Below are 15,120 nucleotides of genomic sequence, written 5' to 3' on the forward strand. Positions count from 1 at the left end.
TCTCATGCCGCAATAAAGAGATAGAAAAAGGATAAGAAAGTGAGAAGACACATCCCACTTGATTAAGGCGTACTAGGTCATGAGGTTCTTTCTTCAGTTCAAGGACGCTCATGACCTGCAGATGGTAGCCCATAAGACTTCAGTTGCCAGCCAATCTACAGTATATGTAAATAGCACAAAGGCGATTACTATGCACCACGTAAACCAGACTTCACCCAGTGTTGTTCGCTGTAGGAGTTTAACATTTCTGTCAGGGGAGCAAGATAATTTCTACTTTTAACTTCCAGTGAGCAGAAACAGTAACATCTGCTAAATTTCTATTTTCAGTTTCGTTTATTTGACTCGTAATTACCAAATCGTTTCGCGTATTACGAACAAAGGAAATCTCTGAGCTCGTATACTTAGATATGAAAGTGAAACATCTTTTATCATAAGCGCGTTTAGTATTTCTCCTATACTTACAGAAGTAAAATAAACAAATTATCTTTGCCTCATACCGAAATCTAGAAACAACAGAGTTGATTATTTCTTCACTAGTTCACAAATATATTGAATGTTGAGCATTATTCAATCTCAGTTTCATCTAACTGAAGAAGACCATGCGATATGCTGAATAAATATTTGAAACGTTTGTTAAACTTCATACTGATCTACAATACTTAGGTCTCCAGCTGAAGTTAGTTTGATTGTAAAAAAGTAATATCTTAAGATACATCCACCTCTCCAAACTATCCTCACACCTACTATTCTCGCAATCACTCTTACAAAACAGTCGTTCTAGGCCATTGTAACTGCTTTCACTTTCTATTCCTTTCTCAGTCTTTAACGCCCCCACACTCGCAACTGTTCTCTTGTCTTTATTTCTATATGGCCATCTGCACACAAATGCTATCACAGTCATTCTCTCACAACCGTTCTTAAAATCAGTGTCATAAAGTGCATGAAGTTCACTCATTTCAAGAAAAAGACATATCGATACACGGACCATAACACACTCACACACACACACACACACACACACACACACACACACACACACACACACACACACAATCTCTCTCTCTCTCTCTCTCTCTCTCTCTCTCTCTCTCTCTCTCTCTCTCTCTCTCTCTCTCTCTCTCATATATATCATGTTGTTCCCCTCACTCACAAAGCAAATATGCTTCATATATATCAGATACCCAACACATGCTCAACATTAAAGGAAACCAATGAAGTCTGGGTAATGTATTAATATCCATAACAAATGTATAACCACGTATAAACCCACATTCATACAGGGTCCAGTCATACATATTGTAGGATTTTTTTTAACATTATGTGGATTCTATCTTGAATAAGTATCCATTCATATATGAGATAATTGCATGTTACACTAAATCTTCGATAGGATCAGCCTTTAGGAAGATTTTTTTTTTTTCAACAAGAATTTCCATCTACTGCATTTAAACAATCAAACCACAGTACGTGCAGTGGTGCGCAGGAAGAATAGGAAGAAACAAATGAAGTGCTATTAAAAGAAGGTATGAAGCACAAGGGTTACTGTAAAACCTCATCACTAATGTATCTTATTACATATTCTTTTTAAGATGTCTTCATTCCGCTACTTCATGCCGGGATTATCAAAGGTATCATGCTTCACTTTCCTCCACCCTCACGCCACGTTTTCCTTCCCATCACCCTTACCTCTCTACCTACCTCGCCCATGGCAATTCCCCCTCTGGCAGTTAAATAATTATCAAATCATGGATATCATCATTCATCACTAGTTTTTTAACATTAGTTCCAGTCACGAATATCTATCATTTTCCACATGGGTCATGGTATCACCATTTCCATGATTAATGAAGGAATGGTGTTAAGGGATGAATGGTGCGGTGTGATGGCCTGAACTCAGAGCACGCCTCTCTTTAACCACGTTTGGCTTCCAACTCACGAGCTGGTACTCTCAGGTCCACATGTCACGGGCAGGAAGGAGTAATATTATAATAACTTGTCAATTTATCGAAACTGAAATATAGTCCACATATAATCAGACACTTCGGATACTCGTAACGACTTCGACATGAGAAGCAAAACTATAGACAGCTTAAAATGAAAGCTTCGAAGTAGCGAGTCGATACTCCCTGTGTTCACACCTCACGGAAAGAGAGGATTGACGACGCTGACTGTCCGGGTTGGAAATGTTGGCTGCTGTTCACAGACCGTATACTAGCGCCTGATACGCCATTAAGGACAGTAGATCATTTGGTATTACTGAACTGAAGTACTAAGCATTGATGACGTTGAAGTCTAATAGATGAACTACATTGTGAAACATGCCACTACTTTCCAAAGAGAGGCAGAGGGCTTTACCTGGCACACATGTCCTTCATGACACACTGCATGAAGTTGATGAAAAAGTAAGATCCGGTCTCCTAGCTCAGCAACATTAACTTCAACACTTTAAGAGCTTTATCAAAATTATTCCAAAGCTGAACCTATTGGTCGATAGGTGACATTCCGGGGAATCACATGAATCTCAGTATTGACAGACATTCATTGATAAGCAAAAGGCTTTCTGGGTCTTCTGTGATGCTGATCTTGCCTTCGATCGTTTTAAGTCTTGCACTTTTTCATCTAAAATGACGTAGATGTCTCTGATACCCAAGGATTTACCGAGCAGAGCGCTACCATCTTGGTTGATAACTGAAGTTCCAAGCAATCTTGCGGATAATCCGTCAGCAATCTATTGGGTGAAGCTGATCTCGCGGTTGGAAGAGCTATGGAGGAGACCCAGAAAATTCCCAAAATTCTCTCACTAAACCGATGTCAGCGAACAGGAATTCCACAGTGCCATCATCCAGGAACCAAATGTTCAGCTGGTGAGCTACCTGTAAATTGTTTCTGACTGGGTGTAATTTCAGCATGGGAGTAAATTCACACGTCTTTTTTCTCCTTTACTATCCGCTATTATAATATACACTGGATTTCTGCTGTTTAGGAAAATTTCATTTGGCACTGGTAGACGATATTAAGTCGATTGAATTTACCTCCTCTCTGAGTTACATTCTTATCAGATTATTGTTTTATTAAACTTCCACACCCAACCCTTCCATCCTCAATCACTTATCCATCATAATATATACTAATACAAGTGTTGAAAAATATTTCATTAAAGTGAGGTTATGTAAGGATGGATATGTCAAAAAAATTTTTTTATTATTTTGCTTTGTCGCTGTCTCCCGAGGTAGCGCAAGGAAGCAGAAGAAAGAATGGCCCAACACACCCACATACACATGTATATACATACACGTCCACACACGCAAATATGCATACCTATACATCTCAACGTATACATTTATATACACACATAGACTTATCCATATATACACATGTACATAATTCATACTGTCTGCCTTTATTCATTCCCATCGCCACTTCGCCACACATGAAATAACAACCCCCTCCCCCTTCATGTGTGCGAGGTAGCTCTAGGAAAAGACAACAGAGGCCACATTCGTTCACACTCAGTCTCTAGCTGTCATGTAATAATGAACCAAAACCACAGCTCCCTTTCCACATCTAGGTCCCACACAACTTTCCATGGTTTACCCCAGACGCTTCACATGCCCTGGTTCAATCCATTGACAGCACGTCGACCCCGGTATACCACATCGTTCCAATTCACTCTATTCCTTGCACGCTTTTCACCCTCCTACACGTTCAGGCCCCGATCACTCAAAATCTTTTTCACTTCATCCTTCCACCTCCAATTTGGTCTTACACTTCTCCTCGTTCCCTCCACATCTGACAAATATATCCACTTAGTCAATCTTTCCTCACTCATTCTCTCCATGTGACTAAACCATTTCAAAACACCCTCTTCTGCTCTCTCAACCACATTCTTTTTATTACCACACATCTCTCTTACCCTATTATTACTTACTCGATCAAACCATCTCACACCACATATTGTCCTCAAACATATCATTTCCAACACATCCACCCTCCTCCGCACAACTCTATCCATAGCCCACGCCTCGCAACCATATAAAATTGTTGGAGGCACTATTCCTTCAAACAAACCCATTTTTGCTTTCCGAGATAATGTTCTCGACTTTCACACATTCTTAAAGGCTCCCAGAATTCTCGCCCCCTCCCCCACCCTATGATTCACTTCCGCTTCCATTGTTTCATCAGCTGCCAAATCCACTCCCAGATATCTAAAACACTTTACTTCCTCCAGTTTTTCTCCATTCAAACTTACCTCCCAGTTGACTTGACCCTCAACCCTACTGTACCTAATAACCTTGATCTTATTCACATTGACTCTCAACTTTCTTCTTTCACACACTTTACCAAACTCAGTCACCAGCTTTTTCAGTCACCAGTTTTTCACATGCATCAACCACCAGCGCTGCATCATCAGCGAACAACGACAGACTTACCTCCAAACCTCTCTCATCCACAACAGACTGCATACTTGCCCCTCTTTCCAAAACTCTTGCATTTACCTCCATAACAACCCCATCCATAAACAAATTAAACAATCATGGTGACATCACACACCCCTGTCGCAAACCAACATTCACTAAGAACCAATCACTTTCCTCTCTTCCTACACGAACACATGCCTTACATCCTCGATAAAAACTTTTCACTTCTAACAACTTGCCTCCCACACCATATATTCTTAATACCTTCCACGGAGCATCTCTATCAAATCTATCATATGCCTTCTCCAGATCCATAAATGCTACATAAAAATCCATTTGCTTTTCTAGGTATTTCTCACATACATTCTTCAAAGCAAACACCTGATCCACACATCCTCTACCACTTCTGAAATCACACTGCTCCTCCCCAGTCTGATGCTCTGTACATGCCTTCACCCTCTCAATCAATACCCTCCCATATAATTTACCAGGAATACTCAACAAACTTATACCTCTGTAATTTGAGCACTCACTCTTATCCCCTTTGCCTTTGTACAATGGCACTATGCAAGCATTCCGCCAATCCTTAGGCACCTCACCATGAATCATACATACATTAAATAAACCATACCAACCAGTCAACAATAAAGTCACCCCCTTTTTTAATAAATTCCACTCCACTACCATCCAAACCTGCCGCCTTGCCGGCTTTCATCTTCCACAAAGCTTTTACTACCTCTTCTCTGTTTACGAAATCATTTTCCCTAACCCTCTCACTTTGCACACCAACTCGACCAAAACACCTTATATCTGCCACTCTATCATCAAAGACATTCAAAAAACCTTCAAAATACTCACTCCATCTCCTTCTCACATCACCACTACTTGTTATCACCTCCCCTTTCACTGAAGTTCCCATTTGTTTCCTTGTCTTACGCACTTTATTTACCTCCTTCCAAACATCTTATTATTCTCCCTAAAATTTAATGATACTCTCTCACCCCAACTCTCATTTGCCCTCTTTTTTACCTCTTGTACCTTTCTCTTGACCTTCAGCCTCTTTCTTTTATACATCTCCCACTTATTTGCATTATTTCCCTGCAAAAATCGTCCAAATGCCTCTCTTTTTATTTTTCACTAATAATCCTACTTCTTCATCCCACCACTCACAACCCTTTCTAATCTGTCCACCTCCCACGCTTCTCATGCCACAAACATCTTTTGCGCAAGCCATCACTGCTCCCCTAAATACATCCCATTCCTCCCCAACTCTCCTTACCTCCTTTGTTCTCACCTTTTCCATTCTGCACTCAGTGTCTCCTGGTACTTCCTCACACAAGTCTCCTTCCCAAGCTCACTTACTCTCACCACTCTCTTCACCCCAACATTCTCTCTTCTTTTCTGAAAACCTCTACAAATCTTCGCCTTCGCCTCCAGAAGATAATGATCAGACATCCCTCCAGTTGCACCCCTCAGCACATTAACATCCAAAAGTCTCTATTTCGCGCGCCTATCAATTAACACATAATCTAATAACGCTCTCTGGCCATGTCTCCTACTTACATACGTATACTTATGTATATCTCTCTTTTTAATCCAGGTATTCCCAATCACCAATCCTTTTTCAGCACATAAATCTACAAGCTCTTCACCATTTCCATTTACAACACTGAACACCCTATGTATACCGATTATTCCCTCAACTGCCACATTACTCACCTTTGCATTCAAATCACCTATCACTATAACCTGGTCTCGTGCATGAAAACTACTAACACACTCATTCAGCTGCTCCCAAAACACTTGCCTCTCATGATCTTTTTTCTCATGCCCAGGTGCATATGCACCAATAATTACCCATCTCTCTCCATCAACTTTCAGTTTTACCCATATCAATCTAGAGTTTACTTTCTTACACTGTATCACATACTCCCACCACCTCTGTTTCAGGAGTAGTGCTACTCCTTCCCTCGCTCTTGTCCTCTCACTAACTCCTGACTTTACTCCCAAGACATTCCCAAACCACTCTTCCCCTTTACCCTTGAGCTTCGTTTCACTCAGAGCCAAAACATCCATGTTCCTTTCCTCAAACATACTACCTATCTCTCCTTTTTTCTTATCTTGGTTACATCCACACACATTTAGACACCCCAATCTGAGCCTTCGAGGAGGATGAGCGGTCCCCGCGTGACTCCTTCTTCTGTGTCCCCTTTTAGAAAGTTAAAATACAAGGAGGGGAGGGTTTCTAGCCCCCCGCTCCCGTACCCTTTAGTCGCCTTCTACGATACGTGAAGAATGCGTGGGAAGTATTCTTTCATGATACAACCATAGAAAAATCAATCCTCCAGGACTTTCCTATGTCAGAGAAGTTTGGTTTTATGAGCATGTTTTAAACTAACTGTGGTTTAACATACAGTCAAACATAACTCTTCTCAATGATGTCTTTCTGAAGGACTGGTCCACCTTATGGTATTCTTCAGTAAGGGAGGAATGTTTGCTTTACAAAACAAGGAATGTAGTTAACTTTCTTTGACTCTCAAACATCATGTTATGATGATCTCTCCATATCTGTATCAGCCATACCTTTGTTCCACTGGCACTTCCATCCCTACGGCATCTCACATTCATGAATATCTTTTGCTACCTGGCTGTATATTTTACAGAACTTAAATCCTTATAACATTTCACATTTGTAAAATGTTTATTTCTTGATTATGGTGTTTTTGTATACGTACATTATACATTACCACGCAAGGAAAGAGGTGTATACTGCACGCAAATCAAGAAACCTTTCTATAATAATGATGTGTATACTTCACATCGCAATATCTGATGTGAGTTGATGATATGTGTTAGTGATGTTACAGAGGATGTGTACCTGATCCACACAGGTAAATTAGAAATGTAGTAATGACAGTAGACAGGCACAGAGATAAAGATGGAAGCCACATCCTTGCTTACTACCGCGTCCGAAGACCACCACCTGCTCACTTGCAAACCGCTCCAGCCTCTTGGCCTCCTCGTCTGAGCAACCACTAATAATCTTAACGAATAAATACAAAGATATTTATACATATTCATGAAATCTTCGATACCAAAAGGCAAATTACCTTGGTAAAAATTGCTGATCTGTGTTTCAACCAGTTTCACAAAGTGAAGCGTTGTTTATCTATCGCTAGAGAAATTAGAAATGATTGACCATTTGATAAGTATAACAAACTCTGGCCCGGTATCTTACCGAAGGTTTCTTGCTGTGTTAATGGATTTGTTGGGTAGAGAAAGAGGTGAACATTTTTGTGTGTGTCGAGAGTTTTGAGGGAATGTTTGCGTTTTGCATGTGAAGTGTCCTGGCCATTCCTACATATAACCTACAGAATCTAGGACATTGCTCCTTGGGTAATTGATATTTGTATCTATCTAATGCACACATCTTTCACTCCTAGGCGACATGAAATAATTTTCTAATTACCTGAGGTACTGCATTAGTTTCAAGGATCCTCCCTCACTGGAATCTTTATCCCTAGCTCTGCTACGCTATAACCTCCAGTTAGTCCACATTTACTGATATATTCAAGTGTCTCACGTATTCAGTCACTCTGACATATTCACAACAATCTGCAACAACCCACTTGCCTGCATTACAATTTCATTTTCATTCTCTCTTCTCATTAAGTGTGTGGCAGCACTTGTGATAGTTCTCAGAATCTTATCATACAAACTCTAAAAATCTAACTTCATTTTAACGGCTTCGTTTTGGCATTTCTTTGACAGTTAGATATTCTGAATCAATTCAGGTTTCCTGAATCTGCCATTTCGCATGACAAAATGAACGTGAGCTGCTTGGTCAGCTTATTCTCTGACAGTGGTAATGTACATTATATGTAACTCCAGAACTCTAACAACCTTCCCTGACGAAGCTAGTGAGCGGTAGCTTGATGTTATACAAGGTACTCAAATGACGTATTCTTGCATCGTTACTTACAATGTTGAATCCAATATACAATCCAAAAGAAATCATGTTCTCGACCATTATCAATCTTTTTTTCCATTCATGCTCAATATGATAACTAAATCGTTCCGTGGTGATACCAGCTACTTCAGATCAATTTCCTCCACATGAATAAAAATTTCTTTTAACAAATGGTCATTGCCACAATCATAAACATAATACTTCACTAATATGCGTCTGATGTTATCTACTTCATCAACGTGGATGGTCTCAGTACCTTTGCCTGTGGAGTTCCTAACTCTAAGCTTTGTTCCTTAGATAGAGTTCTCTGGTAACACATCTTACCTCACGTCTTAATCTCCTATCCACGTTAATTCTTTTCTAAAACATACCTAAATTTGCTAAGTCGTTTATCATTACTTTACACTTAGTTTTGTCAAGTGCTCTTTTTGGATCAACAATTGTTCTATACTAATCCTAATCATAAGAATTACATTTGATAGCTGTACTCTTTCCTTTCACAAACCAAATATCTCATAAGAAAGATTATCTTCTTTCACATACAACAGTTCTGATGTAAAATTCTTTCCATCATACTTGGAAAAAACGCCGGTCTATAGCTATCACATGTAACGTGACAAATGGGGTACCAGAAGGCTCATATCTAAGTCTTATATCCTTTAATATAGGCTTCCATAACCCAGAGACAGGGCTCATCAGTATGATCTCACAACTTGCCGGCACACGAACAAGAAGATTAAAGCTAAACATAAGGAAGATTGTTTTAATGATTCAGAGATCGTCTAGCTTGCCGCAGTAAACAGAAACATAGCAAATGAACTCTGCTGAAGACAAATGTTCAGTAATTCATTTTGATGATTGATATATTAATCATGAAAACAAAATATGATAGAAGGAAAAGATCTTACAGTGATAATGATCTAAATTACGCAGAGGAATCTTCCCTGCGGATAGTTAAGCGAACAGACTGTTAAGTTTCATAACAAGAAACTATAAAACGAAAGATGAAATATCTATTCATAAGTGACTATGAATAAGTGTATTCAAGAAAGACAATATAATACATGCACAATTTATCTATTTTCTTATGTTTACACTAGAGGCTAGAATATTTCTTCCTTTGGATATCTGGCGGCTGAAATCAGATCAGAATCTTTTTTTCCCTACATCTTTTCCATATAAACTTCCCACGTTAGTAAGCTATTTCTTTATCAAATGTTGTTCCTTTATGGAAACCTTCCTACCAGCCGATATCCCAAAAGGTATTGTGCGTGAGGAGAACCTCCTGCTTTACTATCCTACTTCCATCTGTATAGATTAGGAATTTATATTACTATGTTGTCCTCCTCTTCATAGAGGATATCTTCCGTTATGTTCTTTTCTCGTACTCTTGGGAACATAAGGTTAACTACTTCTTTTTCCATCCTCCTGGTAATTTCCCGTCTCTATAGCTCATACTAAGTAATGCCAGGATATATCGTTTCTACGTTAGGCAAGAACTAATCCTGTAACACGTTACCAAATCCTGCCCTTAGTAGCTGATTTCACTTTACATTCTACCAAACCCAGCAGAATATTAGCATCACCAGACGCTGAAACCCTGTCTACTGACGTGCCAGAGGAAGAAGTCATCCGCATCCCCTCGAGCAATGTTTAAAATTACGAAACGTTCCTTGCATCTAGAATACCGAAAAAGAAAAAAAAAACTTGTATATTTGTTACATGTTTAAACTATGGAGGCTCCAGTTAGAAGCCCCAGAGAGATTTTATCAGTTCCTCACAAGGGATGTCAATGGGGTCACCTTTGGGCCCAACGTTTGCCATGTTTTACGTGGATGACCTGGAGAACAAGATCTTACTGACTGATGATAACCGACCCATTACATGCTATAGATACCTTGGTCACAGGTTGGTCATGAAACATACCCGAGTAACATACAAAGTACGTTGGATTTACTGAGCATCATCATCAAAATGCTGTAATTGAACTTATATGGATAACATGAAAAGTGCAACATATGTTTGTACAGAAATCTGATAAGCACAAGTGTATCAACGTTAACCGTAAGTATCGCAGATGGTATAAACACATCAATGTCCCGGTCAACCTGCCACGTGGGGGCTCTGGTTAGACTCTCTCATCGGTAAGTTCCTTACAAGTAACACGACAATGAACATAGAAAGATTCCTTCAAACTGCTTTGTCTTGAATACATACAAAATACCAAATGAGACCAAAATTAGAATATGGAAAGAGTTTTTGTAAAGAGTTAATTCCATTTACAAACTAAGTCTAATCATAGCTAATGAAACTCCGAACTTGGAAATAACGGCTGCCTCACTCAAGAAAAATTTACAATGACATTTATCAGTTTACCTGTCCCGCTGAAGCTTGCACCTACGTTCAGCACGGAAGTTTTGTTGAAATAACTAATGGATATTAGCATGACGCCTGTGTACTTATAACAGGGCACCATCAAACCACAAATGCATAAAACACGTCAAAGCAAACCAGTAAAAGAGATTCCAGAATATACAAACACACTGAAGCAGTGTACTAGCATCAGTAAACTATATACAAATATCACAAGTTAATTACATAAGAGAAACTAAACCCTCTTTCAACCGTAAAATCACAGGATCATATATGATGTCAAGAATACTCATTATGAATTACTCCGGAGCTTGACGTCCATAAACTTATCACGGTAATTTCTTCCGTCAAGATCCACTCACTAAAGACAGGCAGAGAACAAGGGACTCCACATAAAATGGGAGGAACCAGCTTCATTCACTCTTTGGATTTTCAGCATCAGTGAACCCCAACACAATTTTTGTTATCATCCAAGCAGGTCAATTTTTATGGTACTTTTAGAGTTTACTCCCCACAGAGGTTACGAAATATATATTGTGTGCAATCGGTATATCTGCCTTTCAGAAGCCCCCAGCCAGTGACGCTTATTCCTTAGATTAGGTAAAGTTAACTGACGGTGATTAGATTAGGAATTCTATCATCGCTAGCCAAAACAGAAAAAAAATCACTGTGAGCTAAAACTGTAAGATTTTTTATTCTTCTTTAGACTTATCCACTGTTACAGTTTTAGCTACTAAGTAGCTTCCAAAATCTTCCAAATGAATCTACAAATTATAGTTAGATTTCATCAATAAGAACTGGTAAAACAGGGTTTCCCTTATTTACAATTTTTTTGCTTAGCTTAGCTTCTAGTTTAGTGAAGCATTTCCCCATTCCCTCTCCCAAATTCTGTTTATGTTTATATATTTGTATGATAACGCTTCTCTTTTTGTGCTTACAGGCAAGTGAGTGTTGCCCGGTGTTTCTGGTGTTGCTGGACCACTGGCACATCTCACGAAGGCTGGTTGGACAGAACTGTTCGCCCAATTGAGAGGTGACCGCAGGAGGACTCAACCCAGCTTGGTACGTCCGGCCGGCCCTCCTGTGGGGCGCTTTTCTGTATGATCAGCTGCCTCGTATATTTTTTTAGAGAAGAGGTATGGTGTTGAAAGTACTTTTTGTGTGGGATGGTATGCCACCCATTGGGGCTTAGCCCCACTCTTGTAAGCCAACCACTACTCCCGTAGGGGTACTGGTTTTAACCTACTTATGTTGAACATAAAGTCCAAAAATGCAGAGTTTGTAATATTACATGCCACCAGTTCAGCAACTCTAACTTTCCTCAACTCCTTCATCATTAAGAAAGCGATTGATGGCCAGGCTGTTGGAGGTGAAATGGTAAGAAAACCGGCTAATGATGACCTTGTCAAAGTTATGTCACCAGATCAAGTTGCAGACTTACTTAAGCTGAGAAAGTTCCATTTATATGATGTGGCTTCCATTCTGGTGACCATGAATTCATACAGAGGAGTAATCTTCTGTCCTGATGTCATGGGCATGAGTGAGGACGACATAGTGAAGGAACTTACAGACGAGGAAGTGATCGATGCTCGATTTATTACAAAATTCATTGACGGCGAGTGACGTAAAACTCGCCTGATCACTCTAATATTCAGAAAGTCCAACATGCCGAAAAATATTGCCGTAGGATATGTTAAGGTAGCTGTGAGACCTTACATACCAAATCCTTTGCGATGTTTTAAATACCAAATGTATGGTCATGGTGAAAAGTCTTATACTCTTTCATCTCGATGTGGAAAGTGTGCCCGCGAGGAACAAGATCCTGATAATTGTACGGCCAAAGTGGTACTGTGCGTTAACCGTGGTGGCAACCACCCAAGCTCGTACCGAGAATGTCCTCGGTACAAGTCTGAGAAGGAAGTCTGTGCAGTTAAGGCAAAGGAAAACATTTCATGTGGTGAAGCAAGGAAGAGGGTGAAGGAGACACACGAGACTCCCAAACCCAATGGGTCCTATGCCCTGGCATTGAAATGTAAGCCGGTCATGGTCACAATTGCTACGCAGGCAACGTGAACTACTGAACCACGTTCCATCACTCCAGACGAAACCATAACGAATCAGACCGACACTGACTCTGACTTGGACGATACTATCGACAAAGTCTCATACTCAAGAGCCACCTGCTCTGTTCGCCCCAAAAATGTGAAGGAAGACAAGACAAATTTTGTAAGACTTTCAAAAGAAACTATGTCACACGTCGTCGTTCCTGTGGCTCCAGTGAGGAGGTCTTCCTCGATGAAGTCTTCTTCTGTAGAATCGATGGACGACAATACCGTATCCACTATCAGGAGCCGATCCCGTTCCCTCTTGGACTCGCCCAAGTCCAAAAAAAGGGTTCACAAAGCTGGCCGGTTAAACAAATCTTAAACCAACGCATTCAATATCATTCCGTGGAAATGTAGGTCGGATGAATAAGCAAGCACAACTATCACTGTTGCATACAATGTATAGGCCATCCGTTATTTGTGTACAAGAGACCAATGTGAACAGCACAGTCGAAGATTGTGCTGTTTTAGATAGCTATCACCCGTATAAAAAGATGAATATCATGGGGTAGCTATCTATGTACACCAAAGCTTACCCCATATAGGAGTGACTTTAGATTCTGCTCTAGAAGCTGTCGCATGTAGAGTAAAATTCAATAAAACGTACCTGGCCATTTGTTCAATTGACTGTCTCGGTTCCAATGCACTTGATGATGATGAGTTCACTTTGCTTTTTAGTCAATCATCCCACAAGAAATTAATTCTTGGAGACTTCAACGCTCATCATCATCAGTGGGGTAGTATACAGGCAGACTAGAAAGGGAAACAAATGCTAATTTATATTGTCAATTCTAATCTTGCTCTTCTGAACGATGGTAGTAGAACTCGTATAGATGATCGGACAGGAAACATTTTAGCCTCGACCTATGTTTGTCATCCCCAGATATACTAAATGCCATCACCTAGGGTACTTATGACGACTCCTTGGGGGGTAACCACTTCCTAATCTGTCTTTCTTAAACATGCGATAATATTATCAGATCATCTTCGTTAAGATTTAATTAAAAGAGAGCAGATCAGGTGTCATTCTCAAGACAAGCAGTCTTAGATATATCCGAAGATGACATTAATTCACAGGTCAATATTGTAAACAATACCATCCTCATGGATGCTGAGGCCTCTATTTCTACGATCCCTACAATATCCACAAAGCACAGAATTCCTTGGTGGATAAAAGATTACCAAAATACACTGCGTGAGCACAATAGGAGATATAGGATTTTCTACAAAGAGCCTCAGTTAACACCTTCATTGCCTATAAACAAGTGAGAGCTCAGGCAGGCAGAACAATAAGACAACACAAAAGAGACTCCTGGCGTGGCTATGTTTCAACTGTCAATATGGACACACCCAGCAGTCAGGTCTGGCCCACAATTAAGAATATGACAGAAAGATAAAAACAGCCTTCCATCCCTCAACTTACCACGCAAGACGGCACCATCGACGACCCAGTTGACATAGCCAACGCTATCGCCAGGAGATTCTCAGACATAAATAGCTCGGCCAATTACGATCGACGATTTTTACACCAAACACGTCACGTCGAGCAGACAGTGATTGACCTTGCTACAGACGATGATAACATACCTTACAATAATTCATCTACCCTTAAGGTATTACTTCTTGCCCTGAAATCCCGTAAAGGTTCCAGTCCGGGACCCAGCGGGATAACCTACGAGATGATTCAGCATCTTGGTCAGGCCAACCTGACTAATCTGTTAGCATTGTACAATGAGATGTGGACGTCTAGAACGTTTCCAAACTCATGGTTCTTTGCGCACGTCACCCCCATCCCAAAAGGTTCTGGACGCCTTACGAACATCAATTCGTTTCGACCTATTGCATTGACGAGCTGCATTTGTAAGGTCATGGAAAGAATGATTGATAAGGGGCTTATTTTTTAATCAGTATCGCAGAACTTATTAAATGATCAACAGCGTGCATTCCGTAAACACAAAAGCACAATGGATCATTTAGTAAATTTAGAGCATAACATTTCAGACACTTTTTTAAAGAAAGAATTTTTAATTACAGTTTTCTTAGATTAGGAAAAAGCCTTTGACATGACATGGCGAAACGAAATCTTAAGCAAACTTTATTCTGTTGGCTTAAGAGGGTCTTTACCGATTCTTGTTCGAAATTTTTTACATGACAGAACATTTTCTGTCAAGATCGCTGCATTTAAGATAATCTCGGACATATTTGTCCAAGAAAATGGGGTGCCGCAAGGCAGCGTTCTGAGCTCAACATTATT

This window comes from Panulirus ornatus, chromosome 19 (genome assembly GCF_036320965.1).
Source record: "Panulirus ornatus isolate Po-2019 chromosome 19, ASM3632096v1, whole genome shotgun sequence".
NCBI classification, from domain to species: Eukaryota; Metazoa; Arthropoda; class Malacostraca; order Decapoda; family Palinuridae; genus Panulirus; species Panulirus ornatus.